Source organism: Suncus etruscus, chromosome 8 (genome assembly GCF_024139225.1).
Source record: "Suncus etruscus isolate mSunEtr1 chromosome 8, mSunEtr1.pri.cur, whole genome shotgun sequence".
Lineage (NCBI taxonomy): Eukaryota > Metazoa > Chordata > Mammalia > Eulipotyphla > Soricidae > Suncus > Suncus etruscus.
Genome location: NC_064855.1, coordinates 98600210 through 98621304, shown reverse-complemented (window position 1 = coordinate 98621304; position 21095 = coordinate 98600210). Strand labels below are relative to the sequence as shown.

The 21095-nt window shown below is 33.5% G+C and overlaps 1 non-coding gene across 1 annotated transcript; it reads right to left on the bottom strand.

The window, feature by feature from the left end:
• Window positions 1-12468: 12468 nt before the first annotated feature.
• LOC126017234 (small nucleolar RNA SNORA42/SNORA80 family) lies at window positions 12469-12607 on the bottom strand. The gene has a single exon (XR_007498868.1). It is a non-coding gene; the product is annotated as a small nucleolar RNA SNORA42/SNORA80 family (small nucleolar RNA).
• Between the last annotated feature and the right edge of the window lie 8488 nt (window positions 12608-21095).

Below are 21095 nucleotides of genomic sequence, written 5' to 3'. Positions count from 1 at the left end.
GGAATTCTGAAGAGATATATAATACAGGAGGCAAGGCACTAGAGTTTTATGTGGCTACCTCTGCCAAAATTCTAATTTGTCTCCTTGGTAGCACATAATGTCTTCTGAGCTTTGTCAAGGTTCATTCCTGAGCACAGAGCCAGAAGGAAGGAACCCTTGGGCACCATAGAGAAAGGCCCCTAAAATAAATTTAAAGGAAAAATAAATTTGTGTGAAGAAGCCCAAGGCTTACAAAATATTTGCCAGAACTATAAAGTTGGCACTTGAACTGGCATAGGGATACAGCAATAAGATTATTAGCTTATAGGAACTATGCCCATAAGCTCCATGTGACGTTTGTTCTGGGATGAGGGCATAGGAAAGTAGAGGGATATATATATATATTCCTATAGGCATAGGAAAGTAGAGGGATATATATATATATATATATATATATATATGTATATATATATTCCTATACAAAGCCTACATATCCCTATGTAGGCTTTGTATAGGAATATACTATATAGGTAGTATAGTCATAGATTAGATTAGTCTAGGGGGGTAAATGTAAATCCTGGAACTCTAAATTCACTAAGACCTCTCAGTGTACAATTACCATTGGACAAAATTACAGATCTTCTAGGAATATAATCTGAGAAAGATGCCTATGGACCACAATAAGAAGTGTATGTTTTTATTTTGCATGATAATAAATCAACATATTTTAAGAAACAACTAAAGATCAAGCTCTTGGAAGTTATGTTTGGTAGTTTAAGTGGGTTAGGTGAAAGGTAATACAAGAAAAACTCTTTAGTTGTTTGAGTACTAGTCTACATTGTCTAAAATCTCAGGTAGCAACTCTTCCTGTAGAAAGAAAAGACAGCCATAATTCTTGCCAAGGTTTTTTTAGAATCATCATCTTCCTTGAGAGAAAATAATTTCAAGATGAAGAAAATACTGAAATAAAACAGTTTTATTCTTTAAAGAACTTTAAGGAGAGCCAGAAAAAGAGGGAGAGAGAAAAAGTGTTGTTGTCTATGAGAAAGGCAACAGATAAAGCACTCCACTCGACTTCCAAAAATGACCTTACAGTGTGCTTTTCAAAATATGGCGCAAAAGAGAATTTGTTATTAGGTTACAGCCAAAAGGAATGGCTTGGTTCTTGATATTTCTTTCTATAGCTATAGCACGTTTATATATTTATATTTAATTGTATATTTATATTTATTTTCTAAAGTTGCTTTTTTTAGGGGAATAATCAACTCTTTTCTGGATGGTGTTTCAGTTTTGTTTGTTTTGTTTTGTGTCTGTTTTGTTTTTTGCTTCTGGGTGGTGCCTACACACGTTCAATATTTTTCCAGGCTGATAACTTCATCAAATTCCATGTTGGTATTATTTCCTTCTAAAACTCTGATTTGTCAGAGACTCTGATATATGTCACCTTCTGTCCCTCTTTTTCCCTTTCCATTCTACATATGTATATTCCAATTGTTCTTATACCATATCTTTATTAATCCGTCCCTTCTCCATTTGACAGTTCTTGCACACTACAATATACCAAACCCTACCATCCCGTATTTTGTTGAAATCTCAAACTCTAGGCTGTTAATATATGTGGAGAGTAAATCTGTAAGAAGGTAAACATTAAAAAAGGAAAAGGTTCTAATTTAAAAGGACCAGTGTTCTAGATGATATCTCTGTGGAATTTTCAAAGAGGGGAAGAGTGCCAGCTTCCCTTTCTTCATGAACTACAAAAGTTGAACACCACACCCCATACCCTCAGGCAGAAATGGTCCAGCTCAGCAACTTAATCATATCAAACTTTCAAGACACATGCTTTTTTTTTTTTCAGATCTATAAATCCTGGACCATGCAGCAATGTCAATATCTTATAATAGTGTCTGCCCAGTAATTTCAAAAGATATCTAATGAGAAAATTACATAGTAAACTAGCAAGCTCAGTGAGCCTAAAAATGTAACACAGAAGGCCCAACTAGCATCAACAACATCCCAGTAAATTTTTAGACACCGACTTTGGTAACATCATAGGAGAGGTATAACAACCATTTCAAATTGACCTGCGTTTATCTAAGTTTTGATAAGTCCATTTCGTTTTGTTTGTGTTCTAACAAAAAATATAAAATAAATTTGTTTGTGATTGCAAGAAATTGGGCTATGGTGGGGGGTGGGAAATTGGGGACATTGGTAAAGGGAATTCACACTGGTGGTAGGATAGATGATTGAATATATAATATCTGAAATAATGATTTTATGAATGACTTAGTAAATAATAGAATTACAATTAAATTAAAAAATACTAAAGAAGATATCCAGTGTTCTAAGAAGAGAAAAAGTAATTGTAGTACTTTCTTTTAACATTTATACCTTGGAACTGACAGGTAAAGTGGAGGTGGTATGACATGTGGTGTTAGGGAGCAAACTTGGAGCTCAGGCATGCAAGGTGTGTATTCTGATATTTTGACTTTAATTACCCTCAGATGTTCCATTTTTAAATTATACCAAAATAATTTCTATTTACAAAGCATGCCAAAGCTGGGCTCAGAGGTTCTATTTTAACTGTAAGTAATCAATCAGATTCATGAATGAACCTGGGCCAGAGAGATAAATCAAAAGGCTAGCAGACATACTTTGCATACTAGAGTCCCAGAATTGGTTCTTCATGATTCCCACAAGCACCAATCAGGAAGTAGCTTTTGAACACAACAGGCTATGATTCAAATCAACAACAGCAATTAAAAACAAATAAAATCAGTTGCCTAATTTTTGCTAGTGTAAGTCAATAAAAAGTAAATTTGTCTTGACTTTCTGCTGGGGAATCTATTCTGTGATTTTATCTTTGTCTTTCTAAGGATGTAAAGTATTTTTTATTAATTATCATGTATTAAATTTATAACAGGTAATATGGCTTTATGTATATTTAACTTGTATCACAGGGTTCAATTTGGTTTATGAATAAAGTAAAAGTGTGTTTTTGAAATAATTTTATATTTTTAGAAAAATAGAAATATAAAATTCAAGATAGAAAATATAAATTATTTTAAAGTGTTGATCTATAATGATTATATTTATTATACTATCCAAATGAAATATATAATAATAAAATAACAATATATCATACCATTTATCTAGTTCCTAAATATCCATGTCAGGCAAGTCTATATATTATGGTAGCTACCATGAATCTACTTAAATGCTAAAGCTTCAGTTTATCATAAATTTATGGACATATTTTAATAGAAACAGGAAAGATTCCAAGACTGCAAGTATCTACTAAAGAGTTCTGAATTTTTATTTTCACATGCAAACCAAGAATACTTGAGTTCATTGCAGTTTATTTGGTCCACACTCTTTAGGAGAAGCATTACTAAATATCAACTTCATTCTACTTATGACGCATGATTATACATGCAAAAATGAATAAGTAGTAATCATATATTGATTCTTGCTAAAATGTTCAGTATATGATGTTTTAAAACATATTCTGGTTATATTTTTGTTACTAAGGTTAGCTTTTACTTTTACATTTAAGAATGGAGATATAGATACAGTCCTAAAGACAGTAAAACCAAAAAGAATCATGGGGTCAAGTAAATTTAGGACATATCGATGTACCATAAATATGTACATGATGGTACATGATGTACCATAAATAAAACAGAATATACTTGCTATACCTTAGATAAGTAGCCTATTACCTCAAAAAAATAAAGCAAAAGCATAGAAGTTGATTGCTTCCAGAAACAAGTTATTTGATAAAAATGAAAAGTATAAATATAGTAGAATATAGTAGAAATATGGAGTAAAGTGGTTGAAATAGTATAAACACATTTTACAAAGGTAAAGGTAGACTGGGTTTACACAGAAGGTAATAAGGAACAATTATAAGCAAATTGAGAATTGATAAATAAGTTTGCTGTGAATCTCTCAAGATCAAACTTTTCAAAAAACATCCAGGAGATCGTTGGTCTATGGACTCAATGGTTCATTTTTTGGGGGACCCAATATACAATTTTATTTGATACTTGAGTTGTTAAAGATGACTAAAGACATGTTCATTAAAACTTGGAGGATCCAAGGTTAAACTTTGACCTGAAGTGATGTTGAAGAATCCATATGAAAGGGAGACTCAAATATGACTTGTTTCCTTTGTCCTGTATTTTTCCCCAGTCCTATAAGTAATCTTACAAATTTGTTTTCAATATTTGGAAATACCATGTTCACTTATATTTAAATTTCAACAAATATCTTCTTTCAAAAGTGAACTCATATCTATTCAGGGTTAATTTAACATAACTGTTAACATTAAAACAAAGTCTAATACAGGCATTTTTATTAATCAACAAAAGAGAACAAGATTGGCCATTCAAAGCCCTGTTTTTCTACTTAAAGGTGAACTATGTTTAGGATATGTTAAAATAAAGTCACTTTAGAAGTATGACTAAATTGCAATCTCAAACTGGACTGTATCTGTTTTTATTTGGATGGGCACAGCCAGTTCTGTTCATAATTTATTCCTGACCCCATGCTCAGGGATAATTCATGGAACTGCTTTACTGAACATAATGGGATGCCAGCAATTGCACCTGAGCTGGCCAAAATTTCTATCAACTGGCCTTGGAACAACAGTAAAAATACTTATTTCTCTTTATGTTGATTATACTAGTAGATTCCATTCTATCTGAAGAATTAATATAAAGAGTCTATTTAAAGGAATTGGAAATAAAATGTGTTTATGTAGATTTACTTTACTGAGTTTGAGGTTATACACTTTGGGGAGCTCTATTTCTCACTTTGAAATTGGGGTTTAGAGATAATATCTGACATTCAGTTTCTAAGTTCTTATTCTCTAAAATTCTATAGTATAGTATTTTTTTGTGTGAAATTAATCCTTACATTTAGATTCTCATCACTACAGAAAAGGAAAACCAAATATAATAAAAACAGATTGGGGTCAGAGTGATAGTACATTGGGTAGGGCCTTTTCTTTGCAACTGGATAACCAGGGTTCAATCCCTAGCATATCATATGGTCCCCTGAGCCTGGTAGGAGTGAGTCTTGAGCACATGGCAAGGAGTAACTCCTGAGTATCGCCAAGTATAGCCCCCAAAACTAAACAAATAGAATAGTAATAATAATTTATATCTGTGTCTATCTATATAATCTAGCTATGTACCTACCTATATTAACATCACAGGATATAGCCCTCGAGGCTTTTTAGAGAATTGTTGGGTGAGGTGCGGTTTAATTCTGAGTGCCACTGATGTGGTTAGTTAGTCCACAACATCATAGGATCTGAGCAACACAACATTCTGGTGGCTCAAATTCAACCGCCAGAGCTGTTTGACTGAGAATCATAGAGAGTTGCCTCTGGGCTCTTTAGCACTACTTAGGAACCTGCACTCATCAACCGCAATATATATATATATATATATATATAAACATATATGTGAGTATAAACATATATGCATTTATATTTTTATATATTATGGACCTCGGAGTTCTGTGCTAAGGATCTGGTTATGTAGTGCTTTAGGGATCAAAAGTACTTGAGGCATGAGCAGTGGTGCAAGCGGTACGGTGACTGCCTTGCATGCGCTAACCTTGGATGGACCGTGGTTTGATCCCCTGGAGCCCCATATGGTACCCAAGCCAGGATCGATTTCTGAGCGCATAGCCAGGAGTAACCACTGAGTGTCACCAGGTGTGGGCCAAAAATCAAACAATAACAAAAAAATAGTACTAGGGGCCACTAAAACTACCCAAAAGTACCTAGAATCAAGTTGTGTCAGGAACTGAAATTTAGACTTACCATATGCAAACTAAACATTCTAAAGCCTTGAATTATTTAACTGCCTATATTCTTAGCTCCATGTCTTTTATTTCACAATTTGGGGATAAATAACATATTGCATGCCAAACTATCTACATATTTATTGAAGTTGATATTCTACTATCAACTAAAGTATGAGAGTTCTCTGTGCATTCTCCTCCTCTTTCTTAAAAATGTGCTTATGAATGTTACCTAAAGGACTCAACAAATAGGTATCTTTCCAAATAACTTACTTAGCTCAAAGGTAATTAGCATACTTGTTTTTAAAAGATGTTCTAAAAATATTTCAAGGAAAAAAATTAAAGAAATGAAATATAGTTTTAACTAATTAGGAGGTTGATAAGCAGACCAAAGACAGAATAGCATTAGTAATCATGAGAATTAGCATTGGGAGAGAGCTAGTTTGATCTCTGTCAATAAAACTTCTATGAGGGAATCATTAAAGCCATGGGAGTTAAGGATTTTATACCTGTCCTACTTGTCAATTACTTGCTTCAATAAAATTAGGCAATAGTAATAAATATCATGCAAAACTAAATGAACTTCCAAATTGATCTGTTATAGAGTATAAAATTTAAATTACTCTATTATATTATTGATAACATGTATATATACATATATTAGTTATATTAGATTTAGTAATTGCTGGTTTGTAAATTGTGAAAACACATGCAGGAACACTGGGGTGGTTCCATAGTAAAATGCCTGCTTAGCATGTATGAGGTCCTACTGTCATTGCTAGCACCACAAAAGTAAAAAAATAAATGGGCCATTATATATTGTTGCAAATACTTTATGAAGTATACATATACATTTATTTGAGAGAGGGACACTGCATGGTTATTTAGACCACTTCCAAATTTAAAATACTTCAAAGCCTTGCTAAGGACATTAAAGGCATAGCATCTTGAAAGACTACTATTTCTGCTCTTATTACGATTTCTGTGATATACTTTGCTCTTATAAATAAACTGATGATGGTACTGATTAAAGACTCTTGAGTACTTTTCCCAAAGTAAACATAATGCCCTTGAAGATCTAACATTTTAAAATAAGCACACTCTAATACCTGCTACAGAAGCCTGTAACTGTGTGAAATTCAACATTAGTTAATGCTAGGAATTCATCATTTTAGTTCTTAATGTAGTTGATAGCAAGAATATAGCCTAAAACGAAAGATATGCTTTTAAACCTTAACTTCTCATATAGAAAATGATCAAATTATGAGTATCTAGTTATTGTCCTATGTTCAGTTCTAAAAATAATCTTAATATGTTACAAATAATATTTTACCATTGTCTTGGCATTAACATAGTTTTAGAAACTCTGGATCTGATAGGGAGAGTGAACATGCAAAGTCAGATTTCTTTATTTGTTTTTGTTTTGGGGCCACACACTGTGATTTCCAGGGGTTACTCCTGGCTATATGCTCAGAAATTGCTCCTGGCTTGGGGGACCATAAGGGATGCTAGGATTTGAACCACTGTTTATCCCGGATCAGCTGCTTGCAAGGCAAACACCCTACTGCTGTTCTATTTCTCCAGCCCCTATACTGTTGATTTTTTAGCACTTAGTCTGGCTTTGCACTCCTGGTGATGCCTGAATAACCCTAAAAATTGCTGACACCTAATAGAAGTTAGCCATGTGGAAGGTGAGCAATTTAAGCCCTATAATCTCTCCTATCTTCAGGCTCCACTATAGGCAAAGTCGCCTATTACTATCTGATTTATTTTAAATGTTGGAATTCATGTAACATTTCTCAAAAAATGATATTATTGTTTTCATTATTATTTTTACCTTTTTTACAGTACATCCTAATTGTTTCAAGCTAATTTTTTTTAGAAAATTCACATAATTTTGAAGGATAGATATTTCTGTGATAATGCAGTTGAAGTACAGCTAATATAGGGCAGCAATCACTTACATTATAAATTCATAGCAAATTAAATTCTAAAATTTTATTCACTAGTTCTAATTTTATAACCATGAAACAAGGACATGGATGTCTTTAATTCAGAATACCAGAAATATTGAAAACATCTGTGAGGTACTTTTAAACTTTTTCATCTCTTATTTTATACCACCAATGCAGAGATTTTATGTGATCATCTATATTTTGCACCTGTCTGCAAAAGAACTTGAGTAGTTGAAGGAAAAAAAATCTTTGAAAAATGTGAATTCTAATTTATTGTAATAAATTATATATTCAATTTGTCTGAGCTATGTTTTTTGTAGTCTCTAAATGTTATCTGGTTTAGACTGTAAATTATATTACCACTTTTTTTTTTTTACTTACCTCCAAAGAAGAATAAAATACTGTTTAAAAGTAAAAGAGAGGGGATACAAAGAACAGTGGGTAGGATACTTTAATTTATTTAAACATGGACAACCCAAAAATTTTTAACATAATTTTACTTTGATCATAGTGGCTTACATATTGTTGACAATAATATTTTAGGTACATATTTACATAAAATCAGGGGGGATTCCCATCACCGGTTTGTCCTTCCTACTCCTCCGTTTTTGTCCTACTTCCCATATCCTCTTCCCTCACCCCCAGGGCTGCTAGAATATGTGGTCCCCTCTGTACCTATCCTATTACTTAGTAGTCTTGCACCTGTTTGGTCCTGATGCCTCCCTTATTTCCCCCTCTAATTGGGAGGCAGGAGTAGGTAGTTCAAGTTATGTGGTTTTGTTTAAAGAGGAGAAAAGTAATAAACTGGGGTAAAAGTCTAATACGCCGAAAATAAGCGGAATTCTTCTAGAGGCTCTCGTCATCGGTTTGAGAGACGAAGGAGAAAAAGATGGTGAAACACTCCACCACTACGAAAAGAAGTGTCAAATATCTATTAAGGATTCCAACAATAACCCTAAGCACCACAAAAACAAAACAAAACAAACAAACAAACAAACAAACAAAAAACGCTGTGGTCTTGAGATAAGCAACATGGCAGAGCACATAAAGAGAGAAAAGGAGCCGGAGAGATAGCATGGAGGTAAGGCGTTTTGCCTTTCATGCAGGAGGTTGTCGGCTCGAATCTCGGTGCCCCATATGGTCCCTCGCGCCTGCCAGGAGCAATCTCTGAGCCTGGAGCCAGGCATAACCCCTGAGCACTGCCGGGTGCTACCCAAAAACTAGAAAAAAAAAAAAAAGAGGAGAAAAAAAGATAAGTATAAGTGGGGGCAACAACTTCAATAACCACACCAAAACAAAGAAATCAACCAAAAATAGATAGGTAAATAAAAATAATAATAATAATAATAATAGTACATGAAGATAAAAAATAATATATGAAAAATAAACAATGTTTTGTGTTTTTTTTTTCTCTTCTGCCCAGGCACAGTAAATATTGGGATCATTCGAAAAGGGATTCACATGGCCTAAGAGATATGGGGTTTCTCCGCCCTTGGAGTATATTGTCATGGGATCAACTATAGACTCTGTTCATGATCCTTTACTCTCCCGGTGGTGCATTTGTGGTGTTTGGGAGACTTCTGCTCCGTCCTGGGTGATACAGTCAGACCTCTGTATCTAGAGATCTCAGTATCTGCACAGTTACAGGGGTGGGACTTATGATGAAGTCAGTCTTTGTGGTTGTAGAAGTTCTGTTCCCTCAGTTTCATTTTAATCCATCTTCTGTGGTTGGTGGTCTTGGTCTTGGCACTAAACCTGGGATGGCACCTAGGATAATGCCTTTCCTTGTGTTTCCAGAAGCCCCATTCCATTACAGTTGTCTCTGCCAGACCTTTGGAACTGGGGATCATGGAACAACCCAAATTTAATGAATAGTACCATAGATGATATACCAAGTCCTACAAGGAATAATCCCTGAGCTCTAGAACAAAGTATAAGCCATTAGCCCTGCAGGATGTGATGTCTTTTCCCTTGAATTAACCCAAAAGTATAATTGTGACATGTATGCTGAAATTTTCAAGTCTGTAACATACAGCATATAATATATAACATATAATGTTGCCCAATTATAAAAAAAACTGAAACATAATGAAACTCCTTAAAAATAACATAAGTATATTTGGTATAAAGATAATTATCAACTAACAAACAGCCTTAATAAAAAAGGATTCCTATCACTTAAATTCCATTGAGTACATGCTAAATCTACTTCTGAATCTGTGTTAATATTTAAATTAGCAATTAAAATACAGACTCACTGATGAAAATATGGTACGTAAAATAATAAATATGATATTTTATGCAGATATATCATGGTAAAATTGCTAACAAGTCATATAGTTCATCACTATTGTTACTCCTAAACATGTAATATAAGCAGAAAAGGATAATTTTATGAAGCTTATGAAAAAAATTAATATTTTGAAAATGTATAAGAATGTCTAATTTAAATAAACATAATTATAAAGTTTCTTATCTTTAATTTAAATAAATTTAAATTAGAAATTTTTCAATTTATAAATCAATTTTAATAAGTGTAATTTTAAGTTTCAAAGACAACATATAAAAACTAGGGCCTTTATTTCTGTAAAAAATAGAAGAAAATAAAAGAGAGAAAATGAAGAACATAAGATAGATTTTTTAAATTAATAAACTGGCATTAGAAATTCTTTCCATCCATCATTAATTTTTCAACTAGACAAATTATACTTTGAAAGATCAAATTTTTATATATTTTAAATCAATAGTCTGAGGAATATATGTCATTTTATGAAATGGATACCCTAAATTATTTTAAAAACTGAAATACGTACAAAAACCAAGGTGTTAATTTTAACCTTTTCAAAGTGATACGGATTAAAAGCTCAAAATAGAACACAGAACTCAAGCCAACTTGCAATCATCTGAGCTAACGTGCAGACAATTCCGATCAATATTGAGGCCTCATCATCTTGACAGAATAACTTTAAAGGTGACTTATAAAGGGAATTGTCAAAATTCCTTCAATTGTAGCGATAAATGATGAATGTTCATAATAGCTATCTAACGAGAGCACCTTCAGAACTCTATTCAATATAAAATTCACTTTTTTCCCTTTGTGCTTTAAACTAATAAGGTTTTAAACACTCTTTTTAGTTCATCTAATAGGAGCATTCAGGACACATTTTGCCACAGATGAAGGATCATTGACAATTCCCCCAGTCACTTACCTTTAAAGGTTATCAAGAAGTTGCATTATAAAACTAAGATTTTAAAGGTTTCTACAATTTCTAGTATTTATTTCACCCAAAGTATCATTTATTTTAAGGACTGAAGTCATAAAACTGCTCATTCCTGTACTGTGGTGCTTTTGGTATTTCAAAACTTTATTTTTTTGAACAGATGGGATATTTTGCTTAGGGAAAACTCGCATTTGCTAACTTTTTTAAAAACATATTTTCAAGATTGTCAAAACATTACAAAATCATTAGGAGTCTCCCATGTTAGAGTCTTGTCAGACATTTCATTATAAACTTACATTAGGATTCCAGCTATTTTAAATTCCTAACAGCCATAGCCAAGCAAAATCTGTTAGTGAAGTGGAATTTGTTTGGGGAATGTTGTAAATGAATTGCTATAGATGTAGCTCAAAAGTGCCAAAATGAGTTTACTGATAGATCTCTGTGAAATTAGACTGGGACCATAAATCAAGGAGAGTAACTAATTCTCCAAAATTCAATGACATACTGGGAATACTGTAGTCTGCGATCAATATTTTATTATCATAAACACCTCAACAAAGCAAAATAGGAAATTTAGTCTAACCAAATACGGTATCTAGTGTTCAAGTGTATTTTAGTTTATAATTACTTGTATGTTTATTGTTAAAAATGCATACATATTATCCTAATTCTAATCAAAGACGATACATTTTACATTTATGTCAGTAAATTGAGTCAATTCACTTATTTAAAGAAGTGAAATAAAATCAATGCAATATTTTATTAATTAATTTAGTTTTTAGGAACTATTAAAAAGCACAATAGTTTATTAGCCAATAAATGTTTTATTCCTACTAGTAACTGTTAGTTAACATTATTTGAAGCAACTATTGTCTAGAACCAATCTTAAGACATTTTACAGTAAAAAGGCACAGTTTGGGGCAAGAGCAATAGCACTGTTTGGGGCAAGAGCCATAGCACAGAGGGTGGGGGATTTACCCTGCATGCTGCTGATTTGATACTGGTTAGATACTGGAATGCCATGTGGTCCCAGAGTGTACCAGGACTGATTTCTGAGCTCAGAAACAGGAATAACAACAACACAAAAAGAATAGTTTTGGGTTGATAACTTTGCAGTAAGCTTTCACAGCTAACCTCCTACTGGTTTGAAAAAGACAAGTGACAAGAGTTTAGTTACTGAGAGAGACAGCTTTCTCTTCAGAAGGGTTACACGGTGTTTTGACAACTGAAATATTTTCAACGAGCAATTAGTACTATAGGGGGCTGGAGCGATTGTACAGAGGTAGGACACTTACCTTGCTTGCAGCCCTCCCAGGACTGACCCACGTTTGATCCCCAGCATCCCATATGGTCCCTCAAGCCTGCCAGGAGCAACTTCCGAGTGCAGAGCCAGGAATAACTGTAACAACAACAACAAATTTAGTACTATTATAATATGGAACTAATACTTTAGGTTCTCTTTTGATACATCATTAATGAAAGTGTATTTTTTTTCTTTTCATTGTGTGACCCACTTCAGTGCCCAGGACCCACTGGCAAGGGCCAGGTAATGAATGGTTCAGGGCCACTGTTTACTGTGGCATAGGACACTATGAGAAGCCCAAGGGGGATGGACCTGCCATAAATCCAAACCCATGCAGAGTGTTTTTCTATAGCAAGTTATTTTATAGGGGGTAATATGATTGTGGAAATCCATTTCAATAATTCATAAGTTCATAACACAAGGATTGAAATTGGTTTATTAAATAAACTCAGTTTATGTATGGTACTTACCCAAATAAATACAAAGAATATATTTTGTACTTTGTTCAAAACAACAGAGAAATGAAGATTTAATAATATCTTAGTATACATCATGATTAAACTTAAGTTCAAAATCAGCTTTGTAGTTAATTGAAGAAATCATTTGTATGAAAAAAAAATACCCACCAAACTACCTGTAAGATCATTGTTTTTATATTGTAATGTTAGATAAAATATTTCTATTTTCTATAGAACATATATCAATTATACTGTATAGTTCTTAATATATTGGGGATATCATTATTTTTTGCTCTTTGTATTATTTCTTGACCCAATTGAAGAATTCAATGTGGTTGTGGGAGTAGATGTTTCTCCAGTTGCCATGCTCAGTATTATTCATTCAATTATCCAATGATCATTGAGTTTTAATGTCCAGGATTGTTTATATGTTGCTTGTTAGTCCAGTGATGTTGAGGCTCTTCTTGGCTACCTCAGCGGGTATGAGTGGAGCTTGACCACTGGAAATAGAACCTGAGGTCCTATGATTATAACTCTTCACTACAAACCTACTTCTTTTACCCAATGAGGAATTTTTAGGTCAAAAATTTTCTGTAACTAATTACTACATATATGTTTATAACAGTTTGAAATTTCTTGAAATAACCAGAATAAGAATAATTCAAATGCCAGTAAAGTGTACTTGTGAATACTGGTAAGTTGTCTTAGAGAAGTGATACAGAAAACAATGCAATTATTCATCTTTTCATTTAACATTTGCAAGTCCAATAATGCAATTAATCAATTTTTGCTTTTTAGAGTAATTATGTTGTCTTAGATTTTCAAAACCATCCAATCTCATAATTTTGAAAATGCTACTTCAGCCAAGCAATAGAAATCATTAAATTTTCCTTCTGAAACATAATTTAAAAACTCACTAATCATATTTTAGTTACTGATAGTGACTAATTTCACATAGTTAATTGTTCTGAAGTAAAAGCAGTGTCTGTAAAGGTATAGCCACTTGTATATTTGATGATGCAATTCAATTCTTTGAAATATCAGTACAGTAAACTCCAAGTTGTCAAATTATTTAATTTTATTAATGTTTAAGCAGATTTAATATGTATCACAGTCATCTATTTCCTCCTATATACTTTACAGTATGAACTAGGTTTCAAAGATAAGTTCAATAACTATTTTCTCAAAATTATGAGAATGAAATATAAATTCCTTTAAATTGAAAATTTAATCAAGTTGGAAATATAGCAACAATTCTTTTTTGTGGGGACTTTATTAATGTACATTTAATGCATTTTTACTTTTAAAATCATTACGGTATTCTGCTCATTGAAACAGTATTATTTAAAATTTTGCACAAAAAGTGGATATTGAAAAATGTTTGCACATATTCAACATAAGTAATATTTATTTTAAATTACTTTACAGGGCCGGAGAGGCGGCTTGGAGCGTAAGGCATTTGTCCTGACAGTGCTAGCCTAGGATGGACCGCAGTTCGATCGCCAGGCGTCCCATATGGTCCGCCAAGCCAGGAGCAATTTCTGAGTGAATAACCGGGAGTAAATATTACTTTACAAATCTTAACTAAGGTAATGTTACAATTTTCTAATAATTTTATTCAATTTAATAAAACAAAATTTAAAATTGTTACTTTGGGGGCCATAGTGACAGCACAGAGGTGGGGTGTTTGTCTTGCTCATGGCCGATCCAGGACAGATCCATGTTTATTCAACCGCATCCTATATGGTCCGCTGAGCTTGCCTTGAGTGATTTCTGAGTGTAGAGCAGTAGTAACCCTCGAGTGCCACAAGGTGTGGCCCAAAATAACTAATAATAATAATAATAATAATAATAATAATAATAATAATAATAATAAAATTAAGTTTTGTGTTCATTTAAAATACACAATTAAATTAATAATGAAAATTAGGGAAAGCATTTCTTTTTTTTTAAATTAAGGGCTCGAGAGATAGTACAAGCTTAAAACACTTATCTTACATACAGTACTTACTTGATAGCACAGGATTAAAATAGTTACCTTACTTATAATCAATTTTAGATTCATCCCCAGTGTTAAATCCAGAGCAGTTGAAGAGGTAACAAATGACAGCAAGAGCCAGGAGTTCATTAAACAGTTTCTCCAGCAGTTTCACAGTGACCATCCTGTAAGAGCAATGGTGGCCATCAAGCAGGAGCAATCTAGCAGGTCCCTGTGAGCCAACAACCCTCCAGGGCCAGATAAAAGGAGTGGGCTTCAGGCAACTGATATCTTCACTCTTTAAGGTACAATAGCCACAATGGCTGACTAGGGCCATAAAATAATATGTTTCCTTATACCGAAAATCACATATGATTGACTCCTGGGCAGTATCAGGGTTGATTTCTGAACATAGAACCAGGTTTAACCTTGAACGCCGCCAGTGGTGATCCTAAAGTTCTTACCCTAATCATCCCCCAAAAGAATAAATTTAATTGATTTTTACTTTTTTGTTTGTTTGTTTTTGTTTTTTGGGCCACACCCCCATGATGTTCCGGGGTTTCTCCTGGCTATGTGGTCAGAAATTACTCCTGGATAGGTTATCATATGGGACATGGAGGACTGAATTGCAGTCTATCATAGGTCAGCCACGTGCAAGGAGAAAGCCCTACCACTGCACCATTGCTCCAGCCCTGGTTCTTACATTTAATCACATTATAGAAAAACATTTTGATGCCTTTCTTTAATGCTTAATTAGCTGATGAATATAATTGCTAAAATGGAAGTGTTGACATGCTAAATAAAAATAGTTTTTAAAATATGTTCTGACACCTCATTTTTATGATAATAATGTGTCCTCATAACTTTTACTTAACATTATAATTCAGATTTATACTGATATTCTCCCATCTGCTATTAGTAAAAGACAAATACTTTTATCATTAGAATCCTTACAGTATTATTTAATTAGAATTTAGCAATTAATACCAAGCAGGAAAAAATTGCTGGCATTTTTTTTACTAGAATGGCAAACACAATTATGTAGCCCCATTCATCCTTTCATCCTTAATTAGCTTTCTTATGACTAGAAACTGTAGGAAAAAATGTTATTTAATTAAAAGATTTTTCCAAAAGACATTTTGTTTTTCATTTTTAAATAAGCAACTCAGTTATTTACTATCACCTAACAGTTCTGTTTATACTTATGAATATAAGTATAAATATATATATGAGTTTATATGTATTTGAAAGTGTAGACAAAAATTAAAAAAACAAGTGTTTGTATGTTTTATTTAAAAATAATTTAGTGGGTTCAGGAAACAGTGTAGGGTTAAGGTACATATCTTTCCTGCAGCTCATCTTATTTTGATTCCTAGAAATCGAGCATTCCTAAAGCATCAGCAGATACAGCTATGGAGGCTCTGAAGATTACTAGGTATAATTCTGAACGTGATAGCCTTGGTAATAATCTCCAGCATTGCAGGATCTAAGAAGCACTGCAATCTTTGGTGTTCTCATATTGAACCATCTTTGAAACTGTCCAAGAATTGACGGAAGCATTCAATGTGTTCCCTAAACATTACTGAGGAGACTCCCCTCATTCTCTCTCTCTCTCTCTCTCTCTCTCTCTCTCTCTCTCTCTCTCTCTCTCTCTCTCTCTCTCTCTCTCTCTCTCTCTCTCTCTCTCTCTCTCTCTCTCTTTCTGTCACACACACATACACTAAAACACACATACACACACAAATACTAATTTAATGTCATGAAATAGTTTAACAGATTGAAGATACATTTTGCAGAGGTCTAGTGACCACCTAGATCTCCAGTGCCGACTGATCTCCCTAAAGCTAATGGAAGTAATCTCTGAATACAGAGCTTGAGCCGCCCCAGAGCACTGCCAGTTGTGGCCCAAATCAACACAAAGAGAAAGTAATTAAAAATGCTCTATTTTGATTTTAATTCATTCACTTTATATTATAATTATTTTATTTATAGCTTCCTTGAAAATGGTATGATATATTATATATAACTATTAGAATAGTAGTTATTTATATTTAAATCATTTGTTATTAATAAAAATGTTTTATATTAAAGATTTATGTTTATCTACGGGTATCTTATACATGGTCTTAGAAAGTAACTGTCAAAAATCATCACTTTACTCGGTCCACTTTCTTTTCTTTCCTGAGTCTGCAGTTGATGAACTTTGATGGAGATACTACAGAAATGTTCTTTGCTTCCACAAGTCTTTTAGATGCTCAAGGTGAAAATAGAATTGATGCCAGAGGTGCTAAGCTTTTGATGTTTTCAAGTCTGCTATTTCAAATGCAGCAATGACTCTACATGACTGAGAAAAAAATTCTTGAGCTATCTTTCCTCATTTTCTCTTCAGTACATATCATCATCTTCTAATCCAGGAGTCTCCAACTACATTCTAAAAATTGCCTCTAAGTAAAGTAAATCAATTAGCTTTTCAGTTGGTCTCAGCCTATTGTCCAGCTGATAGGATAGGGTCAGTAGGGTCTCTAGGCATTGTTTTCTACCTTTCTTTCTTTCCCTTACTTTGAGCAGCACACAAAAAAGTTTACTCTAATCTTTCACCCATTGATCACACTAAGGCAACTACACCTGAACTGGCAAATTTAGCTGACCCAAACACAGAAAGACTAAATAAACAGAAAAAAAAAAAAAAAAACCTTGAGTTATCTTTGTTGTTGTTGTTGTTGTTTTGGGACACACCCAATGACACTCAGGGGTTACTCCTACTCCTGGGTATGCACTCAGAAATTGCTCCTGGCTTGGGGGACCATATGAGACACCACGGTCCAAGCCTAAGCTAGCTCCAGCAATGCAGATGCCTTACCGTTCCGCACCACTGATACGGCCCCTTGAGTTATCTTTATATAAATTTAAAAAAAGAGAGAGAGAGAGAGAAGTCCATTATTTGTTTCTTGTTTCAAATTTAAGATAAAAAGCCTGTATTTAAATCAGATGTTATCACTCTTATATTGTGCTTGGTATTTTGGTTTCCACAGTCACTGAGTTTAGAGAAACATCTGAACACCACTGTATGGATCCAAAGAAATAAACTCAAATAAATTTTGGAATACATATATAATCGAGTACTTACCAACTATAAGATAATATGAAATCAGGCATTTTGCTACAACATAAATGAAACTGGAGAGTTTGGAGCCAAGTCAGAAGCAGACAGACAAGAGCATAACACTTTCACTCATCTGTGATCTGTGAAGAAATAAAACAAGAAATTGACAATGTTCCATAAAAGCAAATCCTTAGACTATGATGATAGAACTAATATTACCATGGAGGATAAGGAGTGGTAGAAAAGGGTCTGATGAAGTGCACCAGAAAGAAATTGGCATTTCAGGAATGGTATACTGTGGTAACACTGTACCCCTAAAATAAATAAACATTTATTATCTTGAAAAAATAAATGTTTAAGAAATTAAATTCAAGGACATGTTGGACTTATCATTAGCAACTTGAAATTTTCTTGGCAATCACTGCTACACTATCAAGATATAAATATGAATATAAAGAATCACATGAGAATTCTATTCTCCTAGCCATGGAGTATCTAAAACCATAAATTTATAGGCAAAATCAAATAACAATGTTACTGACAGCTGAAGTTTGAATGTGGATAGACATGAATGACTAGTATCCAGAGGCCATATAGGCCTCACTAAATTTGTGTGATTGTGTGTGTGTTTTCAGAATCTCAGTTGGTTAAAATAACGAATTAATAACAACAAAAATAATACTCATAGTTTAAGCATCCGAAGGGAAAAGTAAATGGTTATATATATATATCTGTATATGAAATGTACTTAGAAAATATTTCAAAACAATGGCATATTCTACAGGGAAAAATCATTTTTTACAATACTTATCACTGCTGAACTAAGGACAATGTTATAGTTCTATATTTAGGAATAGAGTGGAGAAAGTTGGGTAATGCCATGCGGTACTTAATTTTTATTCTTGGCTTCTGTTCAGGGTGTATATGCAGTTCTGGGAATCAAAGAGAGGGTTGGTTGGCCACATGCAAGGCAAGCCCTTTAACTGCTATGCTATGTTTGAAATTCAAAATTTTGTAATTCTGGCACCACTAAGCCAACTATGTGAAATATGTGATAGAATGTAGCAAACAAAGAAATGCTTCTAAGGGACAAGCTGCACAAAAGCCTGAAAAATACTGAGATTTAATAAAATAAAAGTGTACTAGTCCACACCTACAATTTACCACCCCATCAGTAAGGGTCTAGCTTAATAAGAATCAATTGCAGGAAAAAAAAATAACCAGCTAGATAACTGAGATATATTCATCGAGTTTTTAGAAAAAATGCAGACAATAGTATAGAAAAAAAGACCTTGAAAATGTAAACACCTAGTGTTAGAGTACAAATGATATATAGTCTAACTTCTTTCAGAATAATATAAAACTTTATATTGAACTTACTCTGGTTTCTATGTAGGCTCTTAGATACTCTTTCTATCTGTTTTATTTTGTTCTTTGTGTTTGTTTGTTTTGTTTGTTCGTTTTGGGGGGTCACACCAGTGACACTCAGGGATTACTCCTGGCTATGTGCTGAGAAATCGCTCTAGGCTCAAGGGATCATATGGGTTGTCAGGATAGAACCAAGGTTTGTCCTGGATATGCCACGTGCAAGGCAAATGTCCTACCTGCTGTGCTATTACTCTGGCCTCATCTATCTGTTTTTCAACCAAAATTCTGTAGCAAATTTTCATAAGATAGAATAAAGTTTGGTGATTAAAACAAGTGCCCAAACAGATTTGAAATCATTAAGCAAGGAAATAACATCACTGTGGTTTACTATGTGGTAGTAAAGGGAAAAAAAATTAGGCAAGCAGTTCCAATAAGTACTATAAACAGAGAATGGAACTTTAAGATACAATCTAAAGGAAACGCTAGAAATCAAAAACAGTTTCTAAAGTTAAGCTTAGATTCCCAAAAATAAATTAAATATTGGGAATTCAGCTTAAATTTGTTTAGATGTTTGGCATTGTATGATGGTGGTCTTTAAATAGAATATTGCAATCTGTGCTTTTTGTAGCAGTCATCACAGAAGACTTTTGGTATTTCCTGATTATTGATAGAAAAGAATAGATATTAGTGTTCTTTCCTAGTCATCATTAAGGAAAATTTGGTGAGGAGGTGTGATTTAGTGTACCCTAAATTAATTTGTCAGGCTACTTTTATTTCGGAATTTGAGGGTCACACCCCATAATTATCATCAGGCAAATACCCTACTGCTGTGCTATCTCTCCAGCCCCAAGTTTTATTACTTTTAAATTGAATTACTACTGAGGTAACATAGTTTACAATGGTTTCTGATGTTTTTGGTTTTAGCATATAAAATCACTGTACCACTAATAGTACCAAGAGCCAAAAGTCCTGTATCAATGTGTCTAGGTTCCTTCCTGTCTGCCTTTTCCCAGAGACATGTGATGTAAATAAGTATGCTAATGCATCTCATCTTGATAACTTTATTTTCTTGTCAGACTCCAAGAGCTTTATGCATTGTACAAAGTCCATTCCATTGATTTATTTATTTATAAACGTCCTATGAATTATCTTATCTGACACATCCTCCCTCTGACTTATGCCATCCTCAAGTTCCTTATGTTTATAACAAAAGGCAAGATTTTTTCTTTCCTTACAGCTGAGTACTATTCTACTGAGTATACTAAACTGAGTATACATATACACATTATCTTGATTTTCATTTGGTCTATGTAACCTAGTTTGCTAGGTTGTTAAGGACACTTAAACAATGATGAACAGAAGAAAGCCAGCACTCTTGTGGATGGTGTACCACTGATATATTGTATGCATAAAAATCTGTTATTAACTACATGGTTAATAGTGATGCCTCAAGTAAAACTTTTCAAATTAAAATGAACTATATTAAACTATCGGATGTAAAAAGCAGGCATTAGGGTAATGATTATATCCTAAAATATATAGATAGTTAACCCTAAAGATCTTAACAAAACAAGCACAAAACAATAACATAAAGTGAAATGTTTCTTACTACATGGTGTCCATTCTTAATCTGAATAGCTTCTGTTTACATATCTGTGACCTTATCTATATATAATAGTTAAAAAGGAGACACAGGGGCTAAAGAGATAGCACAGATGTAGGGCTTTTGCCTTGCATGCATCTGACCCAGAAAGGACAGTAGTTCGAATCCCGGCATCCCATATTTTCTCCGAGCCTGTCAGGAGCGATTTCTGAGTGCAGAGCCAGGAGCCTGAGCGCCACCAGGTGTGACTCAAAAGCAAAACCAACAACAACAACAAAAAATCCCACCAAAAATCGACCATATAATAAATACA